The sequence below is a fragment of the Marmota monax genome, unplaced genomic scaffold, assembly GCF_021218885.2.
Source record: "Marmota monax isolate L192 unplaced genomic scaffold, Marmota_monax_Labrador192_F-V1.1 WCK01_AAM20220418_F8-fsc00440, whole genome shotgun sequence".
Taxonomy (NCBI): Eukaryota; Metazoa; Chordata; class Mammalia; order Rodentia; family Sciuridae; genus Marmota; species Marmota monax.
This window is the reverse complement of record NW_026693298.1, coordinates 44,960-63,690: the sequence shown is the minus strand read 5'-3', so window position 1 is coordinate 63,690 and position 18,731 is coordinate 44,960. Positions and strand designations below refer to the sequence as shown.

At 40.0% G+C, this 18,731-nt stretch overlaps 1 pseudogene; it reads right to left on the bottom strand.

The window, feature by feature from the left end:
- LOC124100907 (protein ITPRID2-like) overlaps positions 1 to 17,867 on the bottom strand; it is a 49,937-nt pseudogene extending 32,070 nt beyond the window's left edge.
- Between the last annotated feature and the right edge of the window lie 864 nt (positions 17,868 to 18,731).

Genomic DNA, 18,731 nt, shown 5'->3' with positions numbered 1-18,731 from the left:
TGGCTTTTCTCTATTTTCAACCTCTTTGCAAGCTGATGTAAGATTTACAAATGTCTTATAAAATATGTTACTTCTGATTGGTAAGGGGCAGTACTGAGAAACCTGAGCTATTCACTTTCTGCTGAGTAAGGGAAACCAGTCTTCTTTTTTGATTTGCTATTTCTAGCAGGAGGTAAAACTAAGCAGTAAAAACCTCCAACTTAAAATTGCATTTTAGAAATGCTTTATTTCAGCAATATTCTAATGATGCACTTCTTTAAACAACACAGATGATAAGAACAGGTCAATCCCAGAGGCATTTTGTACCTTGTTTTCCATATCCACGTTCGCTCTGGGCTTTTATTCTTCAAGGGCCAGGGAATGTGGGTTCCTGTGTTTCTGTTGCTATGCTTGAAGATTAGTGAAACGGACTAGGGGATGAACTACTTTCTAAAAACAAGCCATTAAGAGTAGCATGTGTATGGCTGGTTTAATGGTGCTGAAGAATTTTAAACCATCCTGGAAATAAGGGACCTTGGGCCGTGGTTACTAGGGAGAGGGGGTCACATCTGCTTAAACACTAGCACCTTTTACATATTAACAAGGTGAACAAGGCATTTCTCATTGATGAGGAAAAAGCATTTCACAGATATTTCGCAGGGCTTTCCAGGAACACAAACTCAGACAGCTTGGTGTGCTACAGTCTCCAGCCTCCCTTGAAGCCAGGTTCCTGCATTTCCTGCCTTTAACTTGGAACCCCAAAGGCAGAATTGGGATGCGGATTAAAGCACATTGATGTGCATACAGTGTCTTTCTCCCTGACTCAACCCCAGTGTGACATATTGTAAGAGCCACACTGAAAGTAGATGCAACATTTTATCGTCTACATTTCTGTTGGAGTAGATTTTTTTTTAACAGAAAGCTTCCATAATGTACTTTGTGATACAGTTGACTTCAAAGGAGTACTTGAATGGAGCTTTATTTACCTTTAAATTTTCAGAGGTTAGTCAACTAACTGCTTCAGAGTCAACAGTTAAAATCTAATGATGTGGGGCTGAGATTGTGGCTCAGCGGTAGAACGCTCACCTAGCACGGGCCGGACCCGGGTTTGATTCTCAGCACCACATAAAAATAAAGGCATTTTGTTGTGTCCATCTACACCTAAAACACACACACACACACACACACACACACACACCAAAAAAAAAACAACAAATGATTTTCTAGTCAACAACAGTAATATACTGGGACATGGCCTTCAGTGCGGGACACACTGTGACTGCTGGGTGCAGATGTCCTGTTTTCCCCATAACCTAGGATAACTTGGTTCTCCTCCACTTTTCTCTGCTTCCCTGTGGAACGTTCTTTTGTACAATGCCCTACAGCTTAATAATTTACTCTTAACTTGGAAATGTCATTTGCATATTATATTTTTCCTCTTTTCTCACCTGATGATAAAAGTAGCATTTGCAGCCAAGGTGAGCATAAAGCTTAGACTAAAAGCATTTGGTAAAATATAGGTGCAAGTCAATCATGTAGTTGCCATTTTGGTGTTTCTTAAGTTAACACAAAATGAAAAAAATTATTAACAAAATACTTGTCTAGAAAACTGGGGACTAGTCCATTGGTGTGCTATTCAATCAGGTCATCCTTCTACACCCTATGCCCAAGCTATTACATATTGATCTAGTGTTTAAGAACAGATCTTCATTTTCCCCCAAATTTGATTCTCATTACTGCTATAATATTCATGTAGTCATTTCTTCATTCCCTCATTTATCATATAAAAATTTGTTGGACACTGACTGCTTTAGGAAACTGTGTGTGCTATAGGGTGTGAGGGATGATTCTAAAATTCTTCATTTGCTTTATCAAAGTTTTATGAGAAGTTATAAAATTATACAAAACAAGCAAAGGACATGGATAGTGAGAGAGGAGCTAAGGAGAGTATTAGTCAAGTTTTCATTACTGTGACAAAAAATCTGAAATAATCAACCTGAAAAGAAGAAAATATATTTTGGCTCACCGGTTCAGATGTTTCACTCCATGGTCACATGACCCTGTTGCTTTGGGACTCTGGCAGCACACTGCATAATGGCAGGGAGAGTGTGTTGGCACAAGGTTATTTACCTCATGGTGGCTTGGAAGCAAAGAGAGAAAGGACAGCCCTGAGGTTGCAATATCTCCTTCAATAAAACATCCCAAATAATCTAACTTCTTCTCACTAAACTGTATCTCTCAAAGGTTCTATGACTTCCTAACAGTGCCAGCTGAGGACAAAGCCTCTTAACATGTAGGTCTTTGGACAACATTCCAGATGCAAACTATAGCCAGTGCTCATGGCAACACAAAATATGAGAGCAGTAATTGAGAGGTTCCTTAGTGTGGGGATAGAAGGTATGGAATTGTGGGACACAGTGAGTTGTTTCCTTTTTGGGAACCTCACACACAATGAGTGGTTTCAGAACATGAGGCTTACAAAAGTGCTCCATCCCAGGGTGGATACCTGTGTTAGCTTGGCTGCATTTCCTCTTCCTGGGGACCTCTTATTCATATCCCTGTTTTCATTTGGTATTATAACTCTGCCACTGCTTTCCATATTTTCTGGAAGCATTTAGCAGATGTTACTATCAAGATCTTTTCCTTCGTGCCATCATTATTTCCTTCCTTCCTTCCTTGTGTCTCTTGGACTTATCAAGGTGTTCTCTGCTGAAGTTTCTGAGATGCCTGATATTTAGAGTTTCTCTTGCTGCCATGAAAATAGCCTTTTCCTTCTCCCATTAGTTTGGAAATGGATTCAGGTTCACTGGTTTCAAAGTAGAACATGGTCTTTGATGGAGACTTTCCATTAGCTTGATGATCTTCAAAAGGAGACATTATTCTAGCTCCTTGGGTTAAACATTGGTTCCAGAAAGACTAAGTTGTGAGCCTTATCCCTGGAAGGACTGCAGCTGTCATGATATCTATGTGCACTCTTAAGTTCAGCATGCAGGAGCTGTTGGCCACAGGAAGCTCCTACTATTAAAAAAATGCCAGTATAATAATCAGCACTATTTGTAAAACAGTCACAGTGCATCCTTTAATAGTAGTGGTTCTGCCTTGTCTTGTTTTTATTAGCAACAAAAATAATGATTGAAACACAGAATTTTGCATTTTTATTTTGACAGTAATACAATGTTGTTTATAACTAAAAGTGATAGTTACTTTCTTCTCAATTTGTATTTCTACTGCGGTTTGTACTGCAAATAACATCCAAATTACTTTTTTTTGCAGATAAAGACTCTTAGATGCAGATTCCCTTTTCAGTTTTATTTCTTTAAATTCCACTAGCAATGCTATTCATTATTCCTTTTACCATTGTATATTTTCAGGGTCTCCTGGCTTGGCATGTGCTTCTCCTACCTCCAAGACCCTTCTACCATTTCCAAACCAAGGATGAGATTGTGAGGGTGGCAGTGCTGTCTAGTTTCTCTCTGGCTGCCTCTCTGGCAGCTCTACTGTCTAATTTCAGCACTCCCTGCAGACATGTGTCCAAGCTTGTATTTCATTCTAAAATATTCTCTATTTCATTTGTAATCCACTTTCATGAGGTTTTAATAGCATTAATGTATTGTCTGAGAACTTCAAATTCACATTCTCTGTGGTGCTGCTCTTTGAAGATCCGCCCTTTCAAGCCTGCCCATCATTCCTTTAGCTAGTTTTATCATCTTTTCCATCTCTTCTGCCCCTTCTTTTCTGCCTTCTCCTTTGACATTCAGGGTTCCTGTGCAGTGTCATTCTCTAGTAATCCTGCATCAACACATTCTTTTCCCATCAGTTGTATTGAACTGGCTCCATTATTTTACTGTAGGTTTATGTTTATTAATGTTCTTATTCTTTGAAAAAGGCCAGGAAGGAAGGAATCAGCATTTAGTGAATTGCTGGGAATATGGGATTCGTAGATGCATAGGTGGTGAGTGCCCAGTCGTTTGTGATTCTATCATTCTTACATTGGCACATCTTCTGTGTTTCAAGTTAGGTGTTAATAACAAAGTGAATGACTATAATCCCAGTGGCTCAGGAGTAAGGCAGTAGGATTGTGAATTCACAGCTGCCTCAGCAACTTGGCACAGCCCTGTGTGAAAATAAAAAATAAAGGGGGCTGGAGATATGGCTCACTTGTTAAATATACCTAGGTTCAATCCCTAGTACAAAAGAAAAAAAAGAAGAAAAGAATAAACAAATGAGTGAAATGTGTAATTGACTGCTTTTAAATTTTAAGTTATTGACTGTTACAGGGAAAAAATAGGTGTTATATAATAGTGTCCATATATGTTAATATTTGTAAGCCAGTTGCTGTTATTCCGTAAAAATAAGAAATGTTTATTTGAAAAGTTTGGTTGTCAGGTTGGGGTCCCTGCCTCATTCTTTGTGTTAAAGTATTGCTGAAGTTTGAGCATAGTTAAGTTATGTGTGTAACAAGGTGCACAATATCCTTGCTGGATTGTGGGTAACTCAGCAGCAGAGAATATGCTCCACCAATTTGAAGGGTTGAATTCAATACCCTGCAACTACAGAAAAGGGTAAATAAACAACAGCAACAAGAAGAGTGAACAATTTGTAACATTCAAATAAATACCAAGGGTCAATTTTGACATCTACAATTCTAATAATCACAAAATGAGAAGTGATGGTGTCATAAATTAAAGCAGCAACAACAAACAGCAGTGAATTAGATTTAACATTAATGTAAACACTAATGTCAGCTACAATACCCACTGTACTAATAACTGCAAAAACATGAATGGTGGGAGCAAAAATTACATTATATAAATAGTTTTAAAATATGGCAAAAATACAGTTCATTTAAGAAGGAAGAAAATAGAAAAGGAAGGCAAAAGAAAGGTTAAAAAGATAAAAAAGAAGAGAGCTAAAAACTGAATGCCATAATGAAGTGGTGGTGGTGGGGGGGGAAAACAAGAGTTTTAAAATGAAATAAAATACACTGACAGATTGATAGAGAACAAGAGAATTTAACTATTAGAAGGAGAAGCTAAGAAAATTAACCAAAAAATGGAATAAAAGAAAAAACCCTGAAAAACCCAGAAACCTTCAAAAAACAAAACAAAATAGTAAAAGGACCATAAAAAGAGAAAATGATAAGAAAGGCAAAAATCTCTTTACATATGCATTGTGTGAATCAATCAACATATACAACAAAAATAAAAAGTTATTAATGAAAACTGAAAGAATTGTTTCTATTGACATGGCTAAAACTGTGGACCAGGACTGATATCTACTACTTATGTCACACTGTCCTTCTTTCCATTTTTGTCTTGAGCTCTGTACACCTTAGAGACAGCAAGGGCTGTGGGTGATTCAACCCTTACTCTTGTGTTGCTCAAGAGACTGCTAGCTGGAGTGACATAGGTTCCAAGTTTGTTTAAATGGCTCTTAGCTTCTCTACTAATCTGGAGTGGAAAGTATTGTCTTCTAGAGTTTGGTTGGCACAGACTAGTGCCTTCTTTATTAACATCTTCTGTTGTGATGTTGGTTAAATGGGAAGCATTTGAAAGTTGTCAGACCATAAATGCAAATATATACATATGACATTCACAAGTCTGCACTATTTGGCTCTTTTCAGAATATCATCCCTCAGTAGCATCCTGTGTTCATTCCACCCTGCATCAACCTGGCTCCCTGGATCTCTGGCAATGTTTCACCTTTACCCAATAGGAGACACATCTGGGGACAGGAGGGCTGGAGAAAAAAGAGGCCAGGGTGCTCATTCCCTGATCTCTGTGGTATTCCTTGGAGACAGCCCTGGCAGAGACTGAGTTCTGAGCCCATGGCTGAAGTGGTAGCAGTTCTTTTATGACAGCATCAGGCCAAGGTCCAGGAGCATGTCACCTGGATGTGCGGCCACCTTCCAGGTGTTGCTGGTCCATCAATGTACTCCTAATTTTTATCCACATTTTTTGATAATCAGTTGCAATGTGTATTTATTTCTGAGTTCTCTGTCCTTTCCTTTACTCTACCCGCCTCTTTTTTTAATGCCAATACTACACTCTTTTGTTACTATGGCTCTCAAGTATAATTTGAATTCAGATATTGTGGTTCATCTAATATTGCTCTTTTTGCTCAAAATTGCTATAGCTATACTTGGTCTTTATTGCTTACATATGAATTTTAGATTTTTTGTTTCTAGTTCTATGAAGAATGTCATTGGTATTTTGTTGGGGATTGCAGTGAATTGTAGATTGCTTTGGGTAGTATGGTCATTTTAACAATACTGATTTTCGCGATTCATGAACATAAGAGTTATTTTTAACTTCTAGTTTGTTCTTCAATCTCTTTCTTCAGTATTTTGTAATTTGCATTGTAGAAACTGTTGTTTTGTGTTTTTTTAAACAGAGAGAGTGAGAGAGAGAGAGAATGTTTTAATATTTACTTTTTAGTTTTCGGAGGACACAACTTCTTTATTTGTATGTGGTGCTAAGGGTGAAACCCATCGCCACGTGCATGCCAGGAGAGCACGCTACCGCTTGAGCCACATCCCCAACCCCAGAAACTTTTCACATTCTTAGATTTATTCCTCAGTATTTCTTATGCTTCTTCTTTTCCTTCTCCTTCTCCTTCTCTTCCTCTTCCCTTTTTTCCTCCTCTTTAATGTTTTTGAATGAGACTCTTTTCCTGATTTCTTTCTCAGATAATTCATTATTTTTACATACAAAAGTGACTGATTTTTAAATGCATGCAAAAATTGAATCTTACTTCATTGAATTTATCAGTTTTACATTTGACGCTTTCCCCCCCCCATATTTCTAGTTATCATATCATTAACAAACAGGGATAATTTGATTTGCTACTTTCTCTTATTCATGATCTTATACGAAGCACTTTAGGCTTTTTTCAGTTTACCATAATATACAGCCTTCACTATATTGAGACATGATCCCAGTATGTGTAATTTATTAAGGGTTTTCATCATAAAGAGATGCTGAATTTTATAAGAGGATTTTTGCATCAATTGAGATAATCATGTGAATTTTATCCTTGATTTTACATAGTGCTGTATTACATTTATTGATTTGTGTTAGTTGAACCATTCCTGCATCATTGGAATTTAACAAACTTGGTCATGGCATACTATCTTTTTAATGCACTATTAAATTAAATCTGAAAGTACTTTATCAAAGATTTTTATATCTACATTTACCAGAGATATTGGTCTATAGCTGTCTTGTTCTGTTTTTTTTTTTTTTTTTTTTTTTTTTTTTACAGGTTTTGTTAGCAAGGTGAAACTGGCTTCATAGAATGAGTTTGAAAGCTTTCTTTCCTTGTTTTATGAATTAGTTTTTGTAGCATTGGTGTTAGTTCTTTAAAATTTTGGTAAAATTTAGCAATGATTCCATCTGGTTCTACAATCATTCTTTTTCTTCTTCTTCTTCTTCTTTTAAACAAAATATTTTATTACTGCTTCAATCTTAATACCTGTCATTAATTTGTTTGGGTATTTTATATCCTCTTGGTTCCATTTTGGCAAGTCATATGTATCCAGAAATTTTTCCATTTTTTCTAGGTTTTCTAATTTATTAGGCATAATCCCACCCCACCCCCCACCCACCCACCCCCCCAAAAAAAGAAAAACCTTTCATACTGATCTTTTGAATTTCACTGTACCTGTTATTAAGACTCATTTTTGGGGGGTCTAATTTTTTTATTTTAGCCATCTTTCTTTTTGTCAGTTTTGCTAAGGGTTTGTCAATATTATCATTTCAGCCAAACAACTATTTCATTGAGGCTTTCTATTATTCTTTTAGTGTCTAATTCATTTATTACTTTTCTGATCTTTACTGATTTTTCTTCCATGGATTTTGGATTTGGTTTGTTCTTGTTTTTGTAATATTTTGTAATATTATGATTAATCATGATGTTATTTTTTATTTTTAAAATTTTTTTATATAGGCATTCAATCCTATAAACATGCCTGTTAGTTCTATTTTTTCCTGTTCTGGTAGTTGTGGTTCCATATCTTTTGATACAAGGGATTTTAAAATTTCCCTTCTGATTTCTCCTATGACCTACTGTCACTTAGTAGTGTGTTGCTCAATCTCCATCTGTTTGTTTAATTTCTACATTATTTCTAATTTCTTTTCATTGTGATTAGATAAAATACAAAAAAAAATATTTCATTCAAAAAAATTTGGTACGACTTGCTCCAAGTCCTAATATATGGTCTATTTTGGAAAATATTTTTTTGTATATGCTGAAGAAAATAATGTATATTTTGCAATTGTTGCATGGAATATTTTGTAGATGTTTGTTAAATCTATTAAATCTATAGCACAATGTAAATCTGATGTTTCTTTGCTGATTTTTTAAAAATCTGGGATGATGTATTTATTGTGGCCTATGTTTCTATTTCTCTCTAATTATGCTGGTTTTAAAAATTAGTTGCTCCAAACATTGCTTATGTATTTATAATAATTATGCCTTTGTGATGAATTATTCCTTTGATCAATACATAGTGATCTTTTTTCTCTTCTAATTTTGTTTTAAAGTCTGTTTGTAAATTATAAATGTAGCCACTTCCTTTTTTGCTTTTGGATTCCCTTTTGTTTAGAACATCATTTTCCATTCTTTCACTCTTGGTGTGTGTATATCTTTGTACATGAGGTAAGTTTCTTATAGACAGAATATTGTTAGGTCTCATTTTTTAATACATTTGGCCAATCTGTATTTTTTATATGGAAAATTAAAAACATTTACATTCAGGATGATTATGAAAAAGTGTATATTTTTTCTGTCATTTTGTTCTTTTTTCTTCTGGTTGATTTGAGTATTCTTTGTTTTTTTTTTTCCTCCTAGAAGTTTGATTTTCTGTTATATTGATAATGTAAAATACTTTACTATTTTTCATTTGCATGTCAACTCCTCTAGTGGGATTTAATTTTTTATATTTACTAATGATTTTATCTTCCTCTTCTTGGTATATTATTCCCTTTTGTATTATCTTACCTTTTCATTACTTTGACAAAATATCTGAGAAAATCTCTTATTTTGCTTCTTGGTTATAGAGGTATTATTCTGTTGTTGGTGAGCTCCATTCCTTTGTGTCTAAGATAGAGGCAGAACATCATGGAAGAGGTGCTTGGCAGAGGAAATCTGATCACCTCCTGGCAGCTGGGAAGCAGAGAGAGTGATAGTAAGGAAATGGTGATAAGATATAATCCCCAAGGGCCCACCCCCAAAAACCCAATCCCTTCAACTAGATCCCTCTTCTTACAGATTCTACAACTTCCCAGTAATTCATTCATATTATGAAGCCATCAATGGATGAATCCACTTATTAAGTCAATGTCCTCTTGATTCAATTATTTTCTAACAGCGCCACCTCTAAATACTACTACATTGGAGATAAAGCCATCAGAGTATGCACTTTTTAGGAGATATTCTGGATCCAAACCATAATGAGTGTCTTCAGTGATGCTGGTCTAGTGGTCATGCCTTTATTTATTCTTAACCCAAGGTCCTTATCTTTCCTTTTTTCTTGAAGACTAACACTACTAGACATATCAATCTTTTATGGCATTCCACCCCTTACCCAGACTACATTTTTCTTTGCAATGATCACCAGTCAGAATGGATTATAGTCAATCATCAAAAGGACTTTATTACCTTAATTATTCCTTTAACAGATCTATTGCCAAATCACGTCACATTCTGAAGTATTGGTGGTTGAGACCACATATGAATTTGGGGGCACATAATTCAACTATAATAGGCAGGTATGGAAAGTTTGGTTTTCTGTAGTAAGCATCAGGGACCTCAGTGTCACCGCAGTGTTTGTAGCAGGGATGATCATAGGGCCTGTGAATGAAGGTGGGGTGGCATTGCTGGAGAAGCTCTGCCTTTGTTTCTCCAGCAAGGTACAATAAGTGACTTCATGCATGAGTCAGTAAAGAGCCAAAGGACAACCAGGGTCTCTGAGACTTGTCAAGTGGTTGGTTGATTGACAAAAATGAATGACATTATTAGTAGTCAGACATAATGTGGATTTAAATCCAAAGTGGATGTGCAGAATAGTATGAATTTTGAGTCCACGTGGCATAACTTAGAAGACAAAACTAGTGTGATGTCACTCGTTGAAAGTAAAATACTAAATGAATTCATCCTTGGTGTCCAACCTGATGTTTACAGTGATATTGTGAGAGTAATCAATATTTTAAATATGTAAACAGTTTAAAAACATGGCTAGAATCTTAAATATACATCGATTCCCTTCTCTTTACATTAGGCCATCCTTATAAATATCAGTCATCCTAAAAGGATGTGTTGAAGCCACAGTGTGTCTTGTCAACACTATGGATAAAATAGGGTAATTTTGCATTTTCCTATCAGTTGGCCAATACAGAATCCAAGGTTAGCCTTGGTCAATGTCTATGAAAAATGAGAGAAGCAAGAATCATGTGATAGATTTCTTTGAAGTGAAATGTGCTGTCCTCAATTCTGAGATTATGCCCTTCTTAAATTTTGCATTAAGTTTTACTTAGTTTTAAGAAATTGAAGTCATAAAATCAGTTTGAAGTTTTTTTAAATATATTTTTATTAGTTGTTGATGCATCATTATTTTATTTTTTATATGCAGTGCTGAGAATCAAACCCAGTGTCTCACATATGCCAGGCAAGTGTGGTACCACTGAGCCCCAGCCCCAGCCCTGAGTTTGAAGTTTGAACTTTTTATTTTATTTTAAATATTTTTGCATCTTTACTTGGCCATGGCAAAAAAAACAACAACAACAACAAAATATATACTACCTTGATTTGGAAATAGCAAGTGTTTTCTTTACTTAGAGCCTTCAAAAATGTATAAAGTTTAACATTATTCTTCTAATGCAGCATCTCCTGGGCCCCAGGTCAGCTCCAGGAGCTGTGCAGTCAATCACAGGCAGCTTGGGTGAGAAATAAAGTGTTGGAACCTGTGTGTGCATATCAGGCATAAGGGGTGTCTTTGTCTTCCTCATTGTTAGTGAGCAGCTGGTAGGGTACCTCCCTGGCCTGTGCCACTCCAGGTCTCTGTGGTTCCTGGGTTGGCAGTGAAGAGGAATATTTTCCATGCAGAAGGTCTGAGGGTGGTCTCTGTCAATTACTCCTCTAAGCAGAGTGTGATGACATCAGCTGTGGGTATCCCTCTGCAGGACTTGCAGATGATATTTTCTAGTTATAATTAAAAAGCCAAGAATGGCCTTTTGGCTTAAGAACATTCATGCCAAGAACCTATAGACTATGATGGGAACCAGCTTCATCTGTGAATTGACTAGTGAAACCTATGATAAACTAGTCACAACTGCAAGAAATGAGGACTTTTGAAATGCATGTATTATCCTGCCAGTGGCAAAGAACTTGCCCTGAGGGTCATAGCAGAGTCATTAGAAACAGAGGCTTTTATTAGTTGTATTAAATACTAGGCAGTCCCTTTTGTAGTGTGCTGTGGGTTATATAATATATACTGTTAACCACTTGTTTAAAAAACATATATATTTTTAGTTGTAGATGGACACAATATCTTTATTTTATTTATTTTTATGTGATGCTGAGGATCGATCCAATTGCCTCACACATGTGAGGCAAGCACTCTATTATTACTGACCTATCTGCAGTCCTCATCCATGGATTCAACTAACCTCAAATCAATAATATTGACAGAGAAAAATTTGTCTGTATTGAACACATACAGACTGTTTTCTCCTTACTATTTTTTCCTTTAACAATACTGTATAACAACTATTTACCTGTGCTCCTAGCCCATGAGAGACATGAGGGGGCAGGGCACAAGGCCTCCCAGAACACACTGGGAACACTCCTTCTGTGCACTGTGACTGTGACACTTGGGCTGGGGAACATCCTGATTCAGGGTTACTTGAGGCAGTGATTGAGACTAAATTCTGACCTGTGTGGAGGTGCCCTCTCTCTCAGGTGGTATGCTCAGGGTGCACTGAAATATACCTGGAAGAGGTGGCCTGTCACTGATTCACTGATAGTGATCCAGGGGCTGAGGTGACAATGATGGCCCACTGGGATCACTAACCAGACACAGTTTCTGTCATTTTGCATGAATTAAGTAAATTACCATGTCCTTAGAATTTAGGTGTGGAAATAAGAGGCTTGCCCTGAATCACACAGTGGGTGTCGGGGGAGGTGCTCAAACCTGCCAGGATGGCCTCTTCTCCAGAATCACTATGGATTTATGGACCTTTTTGGAGTGTGGCCAGGACTCCTTATCTTAAAAATATGCTCAGGGGGCTCTTGGAAGGGTCTACCATTTCCCTACTTACTCTAAATGCAAAACAACACTTATTCCCCTTTGCTCACCCAAGGAGCAGCTTCTGGGTCAGGTAGTTGTCAGTTGTTCTCCACTTTCCATGGGATAATCCAGAATTCCCTGTGGAAAGGACAAGCCTCCTGGTTGTGGAGGCACATACACTCTAAAGTTGAGAGATGCCTGATTTTCTATTTAGCAAAGCATAAGAAATCTCTAGTTGTTCTTGTGAACAAAGTATTAATGAACAAAGAGAAGTAGACATCTCAAGAGCACTTTTAATCACTTTAACATCTTAACATGAAAAGCCCCTCATGCAAAGGGGGACTCCGAGAGGACTTACTCTTGTCCTTGGGTAATGTTGAGTGTGTCATACACACGCAGGGATGTGCCAGCACTGCAGATATCCTGAGTGCATCTGATGACAGAGGACAGAAGGAAGAAACTGGTGTTTCACTGGTCTGTGAGATTGAACTATCCTTTTTTGTAAAGGAAAAAGAAATATTTTTCAATAAACCTGAAATCTATGGCACCACTAAAAGAGGAAGGAGAGTGCAGGGCAGATAATTTTTCAGTAAGAAAATATGCCTTACATCTGCATAATTTGGATTATGAATATTTTTGGTTAGAGAACCTGAACACATAATGCATTATTGGAAGAGAATTCTAAGAAAATCATCTTCATTACACATAAAAGTTTAGTAATGAGTTACTAATATTATTTCAGTGAATATTTTGTTGAAATATTCAATAAACTGGAATCAAGAGTTGAATCCCGTTGGCATTATTAAGTATACATTAATGAAGTGGGATAAGATATATTTACATTGACTGCATTTTCCCATTATAATTTTATTCATATTTTAGTAAGGTTAACAAGATAAAGACCTCAGAACTTTCAACTTGCTCACACTCATGGTCACTACCACAACTCAGTCAGTCATGGAAATTCAATATTATTTTGATTAATGACCATAACAACTTTATTTAGGTTACTGTGGGCCACGAGGTGGTGATGTGCTTAGAGAAGGCAGTGGGACAGGAGATGGCATTGGTAAAGGAGAAGGCAATCAACATCTTAATAATATTTAGTTATTCTATTCATATTATAATCAAATAACTTCCCATTTATTTAGATCTTTTTTGATTTATTCCATCACAATTTTAAAGTTGTCCTCATATATATCCCTGCTCCTCCACCAGTGGGTACCTGCAACTACTGCCCCACACTCCCTGCAGGAAGGGGTTCCTGTGGCATGCCTTCCCCTGCACACACTTAGCTCACTGGAAATCAACTTCTCCAAGACAAATGGGGACATGCTGCACTTGCAATTGCCAGCTTCCTTGAATCCCTATCCCCTATCCCAGAAGTGCCTATGTCAGTGTCATGAAAAGACATGAGGCTGGTGGGGTTGGCAAGTGACAGCTGCCAGTCACTTTCTGAGTAGACCAGGGTGGAGGCATCTACTGCACCAGAGGGCATGCTGAGATTGTACCATGAGCAAAGCCATGGGTAAAGCATGTGAGGGTATATTCACTAATCCTCATCTGGGGACACATCCTAGGCACTCAGAGCATATGAGAATTGCTGGCCCAAGAGACCAGGGCTGAGCTTGGCACTTGTTTTCTGCCCACCAAGTGCCAGCTGACCGGCCCACATCACCTCCTTCAGGACGCTATGCCAGGAATGAACTCTGGTCCCTGGTTCTGACCTGAGAATGTTCCACTGGGCTTCACCAGGGTGGGACCCAAGCCACACCTGTGGGAGGTGTAAAGGGAACCAAGTTCAGTAATTTCCTGCTGGGAGACCCTGTTCATGTTCACAGCATTCCCGGGAACTAGGCTTAGTATCCCTATCCTAAGAAGAGAAAATAAGGCTCTTAAAGGTTTTTAAAGGCTGCTTCAGTCTTAAAGCTCTCCAGCAGTAGGGAACAAATACTGCTCTGGTCTGCCAGTATGTGACATCTGGTTCAGGTACAGTGACCAAGGCAGCCTGTCTCTGAGCCATTCCAGGGCTGCTCTTCACCTCATGGCCTACCCACCCCTATGCCACCCTTGTCCCTGGGCCTGTCCCATCCTTCCCTCCTGCTCTGTTACATACTACTGCCCTGCCCTCCTCCTTGCCCTGCAGATGCTGTCTCCCTTGATTCCCACAGAGCTGCCTGCAGAGATGTCTCTCCCTAGTGCTGCCCTGTCCCCTGTCAGTCCCCTCTCTTGAACACCACTCATTTTGGCAGGTGACTGAGAAATGAATGAAAGGACTGAGGCAGCAGAAGCCAGAGTGTGTGCCCAGAGATCGTGGCAGTGGTAGAGGGAGAAGTGAGGTCCAGCCCCACTGGACCCAGCAGGTCCTTCCCACTTCCCCTTCCCTGCTAGAGGCTGAATCCAGATCCAATTGATGCTTCAGCTTGATTGGCTCTTTCTCCCTTCCAGCATGAAGGGTCCTGCATGACATTTACACATATAGTTAATTGATACCCAAGTAATCTTTCATGGAGACCTCATTATATGCCAAGTAGATACCCTAAGCCATTTATGTCTGTGCCTCAGAAACAAGATCAGCAAGTTAATAATGGGCTCTTAGTCACACTGTTCCTTGCTGGCATTGAAAGAGAATTTCTGGGAGATGGGACAGGGCACTATTAGGAAGAGATGGTGTCTTTCTAAGGCCTTGGGGTGAATGAAACTTTATGAGTCCCTGGAGCTTCTACACTTCTACAAAAGGCCCCAGCTTCAGTTTCCCCACCTGGTGTTTTCCCTCTGATAACAGTGCCTTGATTTTCCACTGAGAAACCCCATTTTCATATGTGGGTGGAGGCTGACTTTGCCCCTGGCTCTGGCCACCCTGAGCCACAGTGACATGCTCAGGGAAAGACCTGTGACAGGCTGGGCCAGCGAAGGTGCACCACCTGGGGTTTCTCATGGAGCCATTAAGATAGAACATTCCATGCATGGGGTCACTAGATACAGGAGTGAGGAAATCTGGGACTGCTTCTGAGCCCCCACATGGCAGGGCTGATGGAGAGCCAGGAGGCAGCCAGGCCGTGCAGTGTTGGCTCACCTTGGACCCAGTTTTGCTTCAGGTGGTATCTTTCACACATGACCTGTAAGTTCTGATTACACACAAGGCAACATGGCTAGTACACCTGCATGCTCTTGCTCTAGGATTTGCCCACTTGAGAGGCTGTGAGGAGTCCTCAGGGAGAATGACAGCTAGTCAAAGTCCAGGCCTAGAGCAGGGTATGCTTGAGGATGGTTACGATCCTCCCTCAGGGGTCTGCTGCTCATGCTGGGACCATGGACAGGAGAAACTAACAGAAGATGATAAGCAGTGAAGCTGAAGGAGGGTCCCCAGTACCTTGCAGCCAAGGCAGACAGCCCAGTGGTGCCATTGTTTGGATCTTGAGTGTCCCTGAGAGGCCCATGTATTAGGCTTGGTCCCCAGACCATGGCCCTATCCAGAGGTGGTGGAACATGTAGAAGGTGGGTCTACTGGGCAATCCTAGGTTGCTAGGGGTGTGCTTTCTTGGTATCTTCCTGTTTTCTTTTTGCCTGCCATGAAGTGGGCAGCTTCATTTCTGCCATTATGTGCTGCCCTGCCACAGGTCCAAAAGTAATAGGAACAGGTGACCATGAACTGAAACCTCTGGAAACATAAACAGTCCCTCTTTTTAAGGTTATTTTCTCAAGTATTTTATCACAATAACAGGAAGCTGGCTAGCAGAGTGGGCACAACCCACATAAAACTGTGGGGCCAGAAGAGAATCCAGCAGGTCCTCAAGGCAGATAGGCTTCAACATGGTGGCATACATCAAGGCAGTTCATACCCAGACTGTTGACAGGCACCTGAAGTCTTATGCATGTTAACAAAAACAAAAAAAAAAAAAAAAGCTTCACTCCTAGGTTTCCAGCTAGAAGATCAGAACTGGGGTGCTGGCTCTGAGGCAGGGACAGGTTGGGCTGGTTCTTTTGCCTCTCGGTATTAAACCAGGGAATTGTCCAAAACATAGGGCTGTATGGGATGTGGGAAGGAGGGGATGCCAACCAGAAGCAGACAGAAGAATTTCCCAGGCTGGAGTGAAAAGAAGATCTTGATGGTAAATTGTGCACTGATGTGAAGATGACCATGACAGATGCATGCCTGAGGAAGAATGGCTCCATGTTGCTTATTTTTGCTGTGTAACAACCTATCCCAGAACAAATATTTACTATCATACAGTTTTTGCGGGACAGGAATTTGGAAGCAGAATGGTGGAGGACTCTGGCTGTAGGTGTCATGAATTTGCTTGAAGCCAAGAGGACAGGCTGGGCACCATCTTCCCAAGTCTGGGGGCTGGAGGACCACTTCCAAAATCGTGTCTTTGCATGGCTAATGGCAGGAGGCTTGCACTCTTGGACAAGTGGACCATTTACAGAGTGGATTATGATGGGGCAGGGGTCCTCCCTCAAAGCAAATGCCAAAAGGAGAGGGCAGAGAGGAAGAGAAAGAGGTGGACAGACAGAGAGAAAGGGAGAGGTAGAGAAAGAGAGAAAGAAGGAAAGAGAAAGAGGGAGAGAAAAACAGGAATAAAAATAAATGGAGAGAGAGAGAGAGAGCAAAGCAGAGAGGAAGAGAAAAGGAGGGCAGAGAGGGAGAGAGAGAGAGGATGGGAGAAATGGAAATAGGAATAGAGTGAAAGGGGTGATAAAGAGCAGTGGGGAGGGGAGACCACATCCAAGACAAGAGGCACCATGTTTTCTCTAACCTAAACTGAAGCCAGGGAGAGAGCCATGGCTTCTGCCATATTCTGTTTGTCATACAGACCCATCCTGTGCCATGCAGCACTACAAGGACACCAGTTCCAGGAAGGCAGATCACTGGGCCATCTTGGAGGCCAGCTGCCACAGGTTCTAGGAAAAATTAAGCACTTAGATGGCCTGATGTTTTCAGTATCAAAAAGAGATTCATATTCCATTTCATTCCATGTTAGGGTTTGGGGATAAGTAATGGGCACATAGAAAATAGCCTTCTCCCAAATGAGGCAATTATTAAGTCCAGGAAAAACAGGAGTTTGTACAGAGAGGTAATTACAACACATTATTCAGTGGTAACCAGTGTATGCAAAGAAACATCTTGTACTCACTGAACCCTTATTAATGAGAATGGGAGGAAGCAGGATCAGTGTGCTGTGTGTGCACACATGTGTGCATGTGTGCATCTGGGCTCCGTGAGAGAACTTTGATTCCCCACAGTGGGATGTAAATGGGTAATTTCTAAGTCTGAAAAGAAGAGGAAAGAGCAGCAGTAACATTGCTATTCAGAAGTTAATACCAAAAGAACCAGACTAAATATCAGGAGGATGGGGAAAGCAGGGGGCCATGCAAGAGGCGCTGGGTTCCATCCCAAGCCCCACAGATCTATTTGATCATCTAGACTGTGCACATTTATGGCTTTGTTTAAGGAAGCACACACACACACACACACACACAATTTAAATCACCAAAATCAAAACCCAAAGCACCCAAGCTGCCTCTTCCTGGGGCTGGGACCCCCAGTGTTGTCATCGTCGTCGTCGTCGTTGTCCTCCTCCTCCTCCTCCTCCTCCATAGGTGCCCTAGGTCTTTCTGCTCTTTTATGGCTGTGACCTTGTGCATCTGGCCTGCCACCACCTCTGGTTGCCCTCTGCAGGGCCTCACCACCTTCCTGCACTGGCCACTAGTGTCAGAGGATGAGGGTCTTGGTTGCCTGACTGGGGTGGAGCAGAGCATGCTGTGCTCCTTGCCCACCACTTGCCTGCCACTCAGTGGCATGCCACTGCAGCCACCTCTGCTGTTAATAGTAATTGGCAAAACTGTACAAGTGGCTTGGTCAGGGGAGTGCAATGGGGACCACTGGGCTTCTTGGGTTGCTGATGGGGAAGGAGGGACAGGCCCATGAGCCCCCACCCCACACAGGACCCTAGTGGCACCCCAAGTTCCTCACCTCTATGAGGGACCAGAGACTGGGCTGCCTTGGGCAAGAGAGGGATGTCTGCAGCTTGGGAAGTGTACCTTGAGGGAAGGGTGCAGACACCCCCTCTTTCCCCCCAAATGCACAGCTTATTCTGGAGACACTGGAGTAGCTCTGCTGGGAAATAGGCCTTGGGCCATATTTTTCTTTTCTGGAGTTCCCATCAAGCCAAGAGTCCATATCACTCGATTTCATAAATAGAAAAGAATCAGGTGGACTTATACAACATGGATAAAAGTTCCACATAAATGGAAAGTTCTCAGAAATATATCCCTGTAACTTCAATTGTTCACATGTGAATATCTGCTATAAAAAATCAGTATCAAATAGGTGTTAAGGAATGGTAAAGCTATTTCTGTAATACTGGACATACAATGCACAGTTGTGTAAACTTTCTCTAACAGTAAAACAAGGAATCTTTTCTATGCAGCTTGGTATTTCTGGAAAAGAAGGCATTCTTTA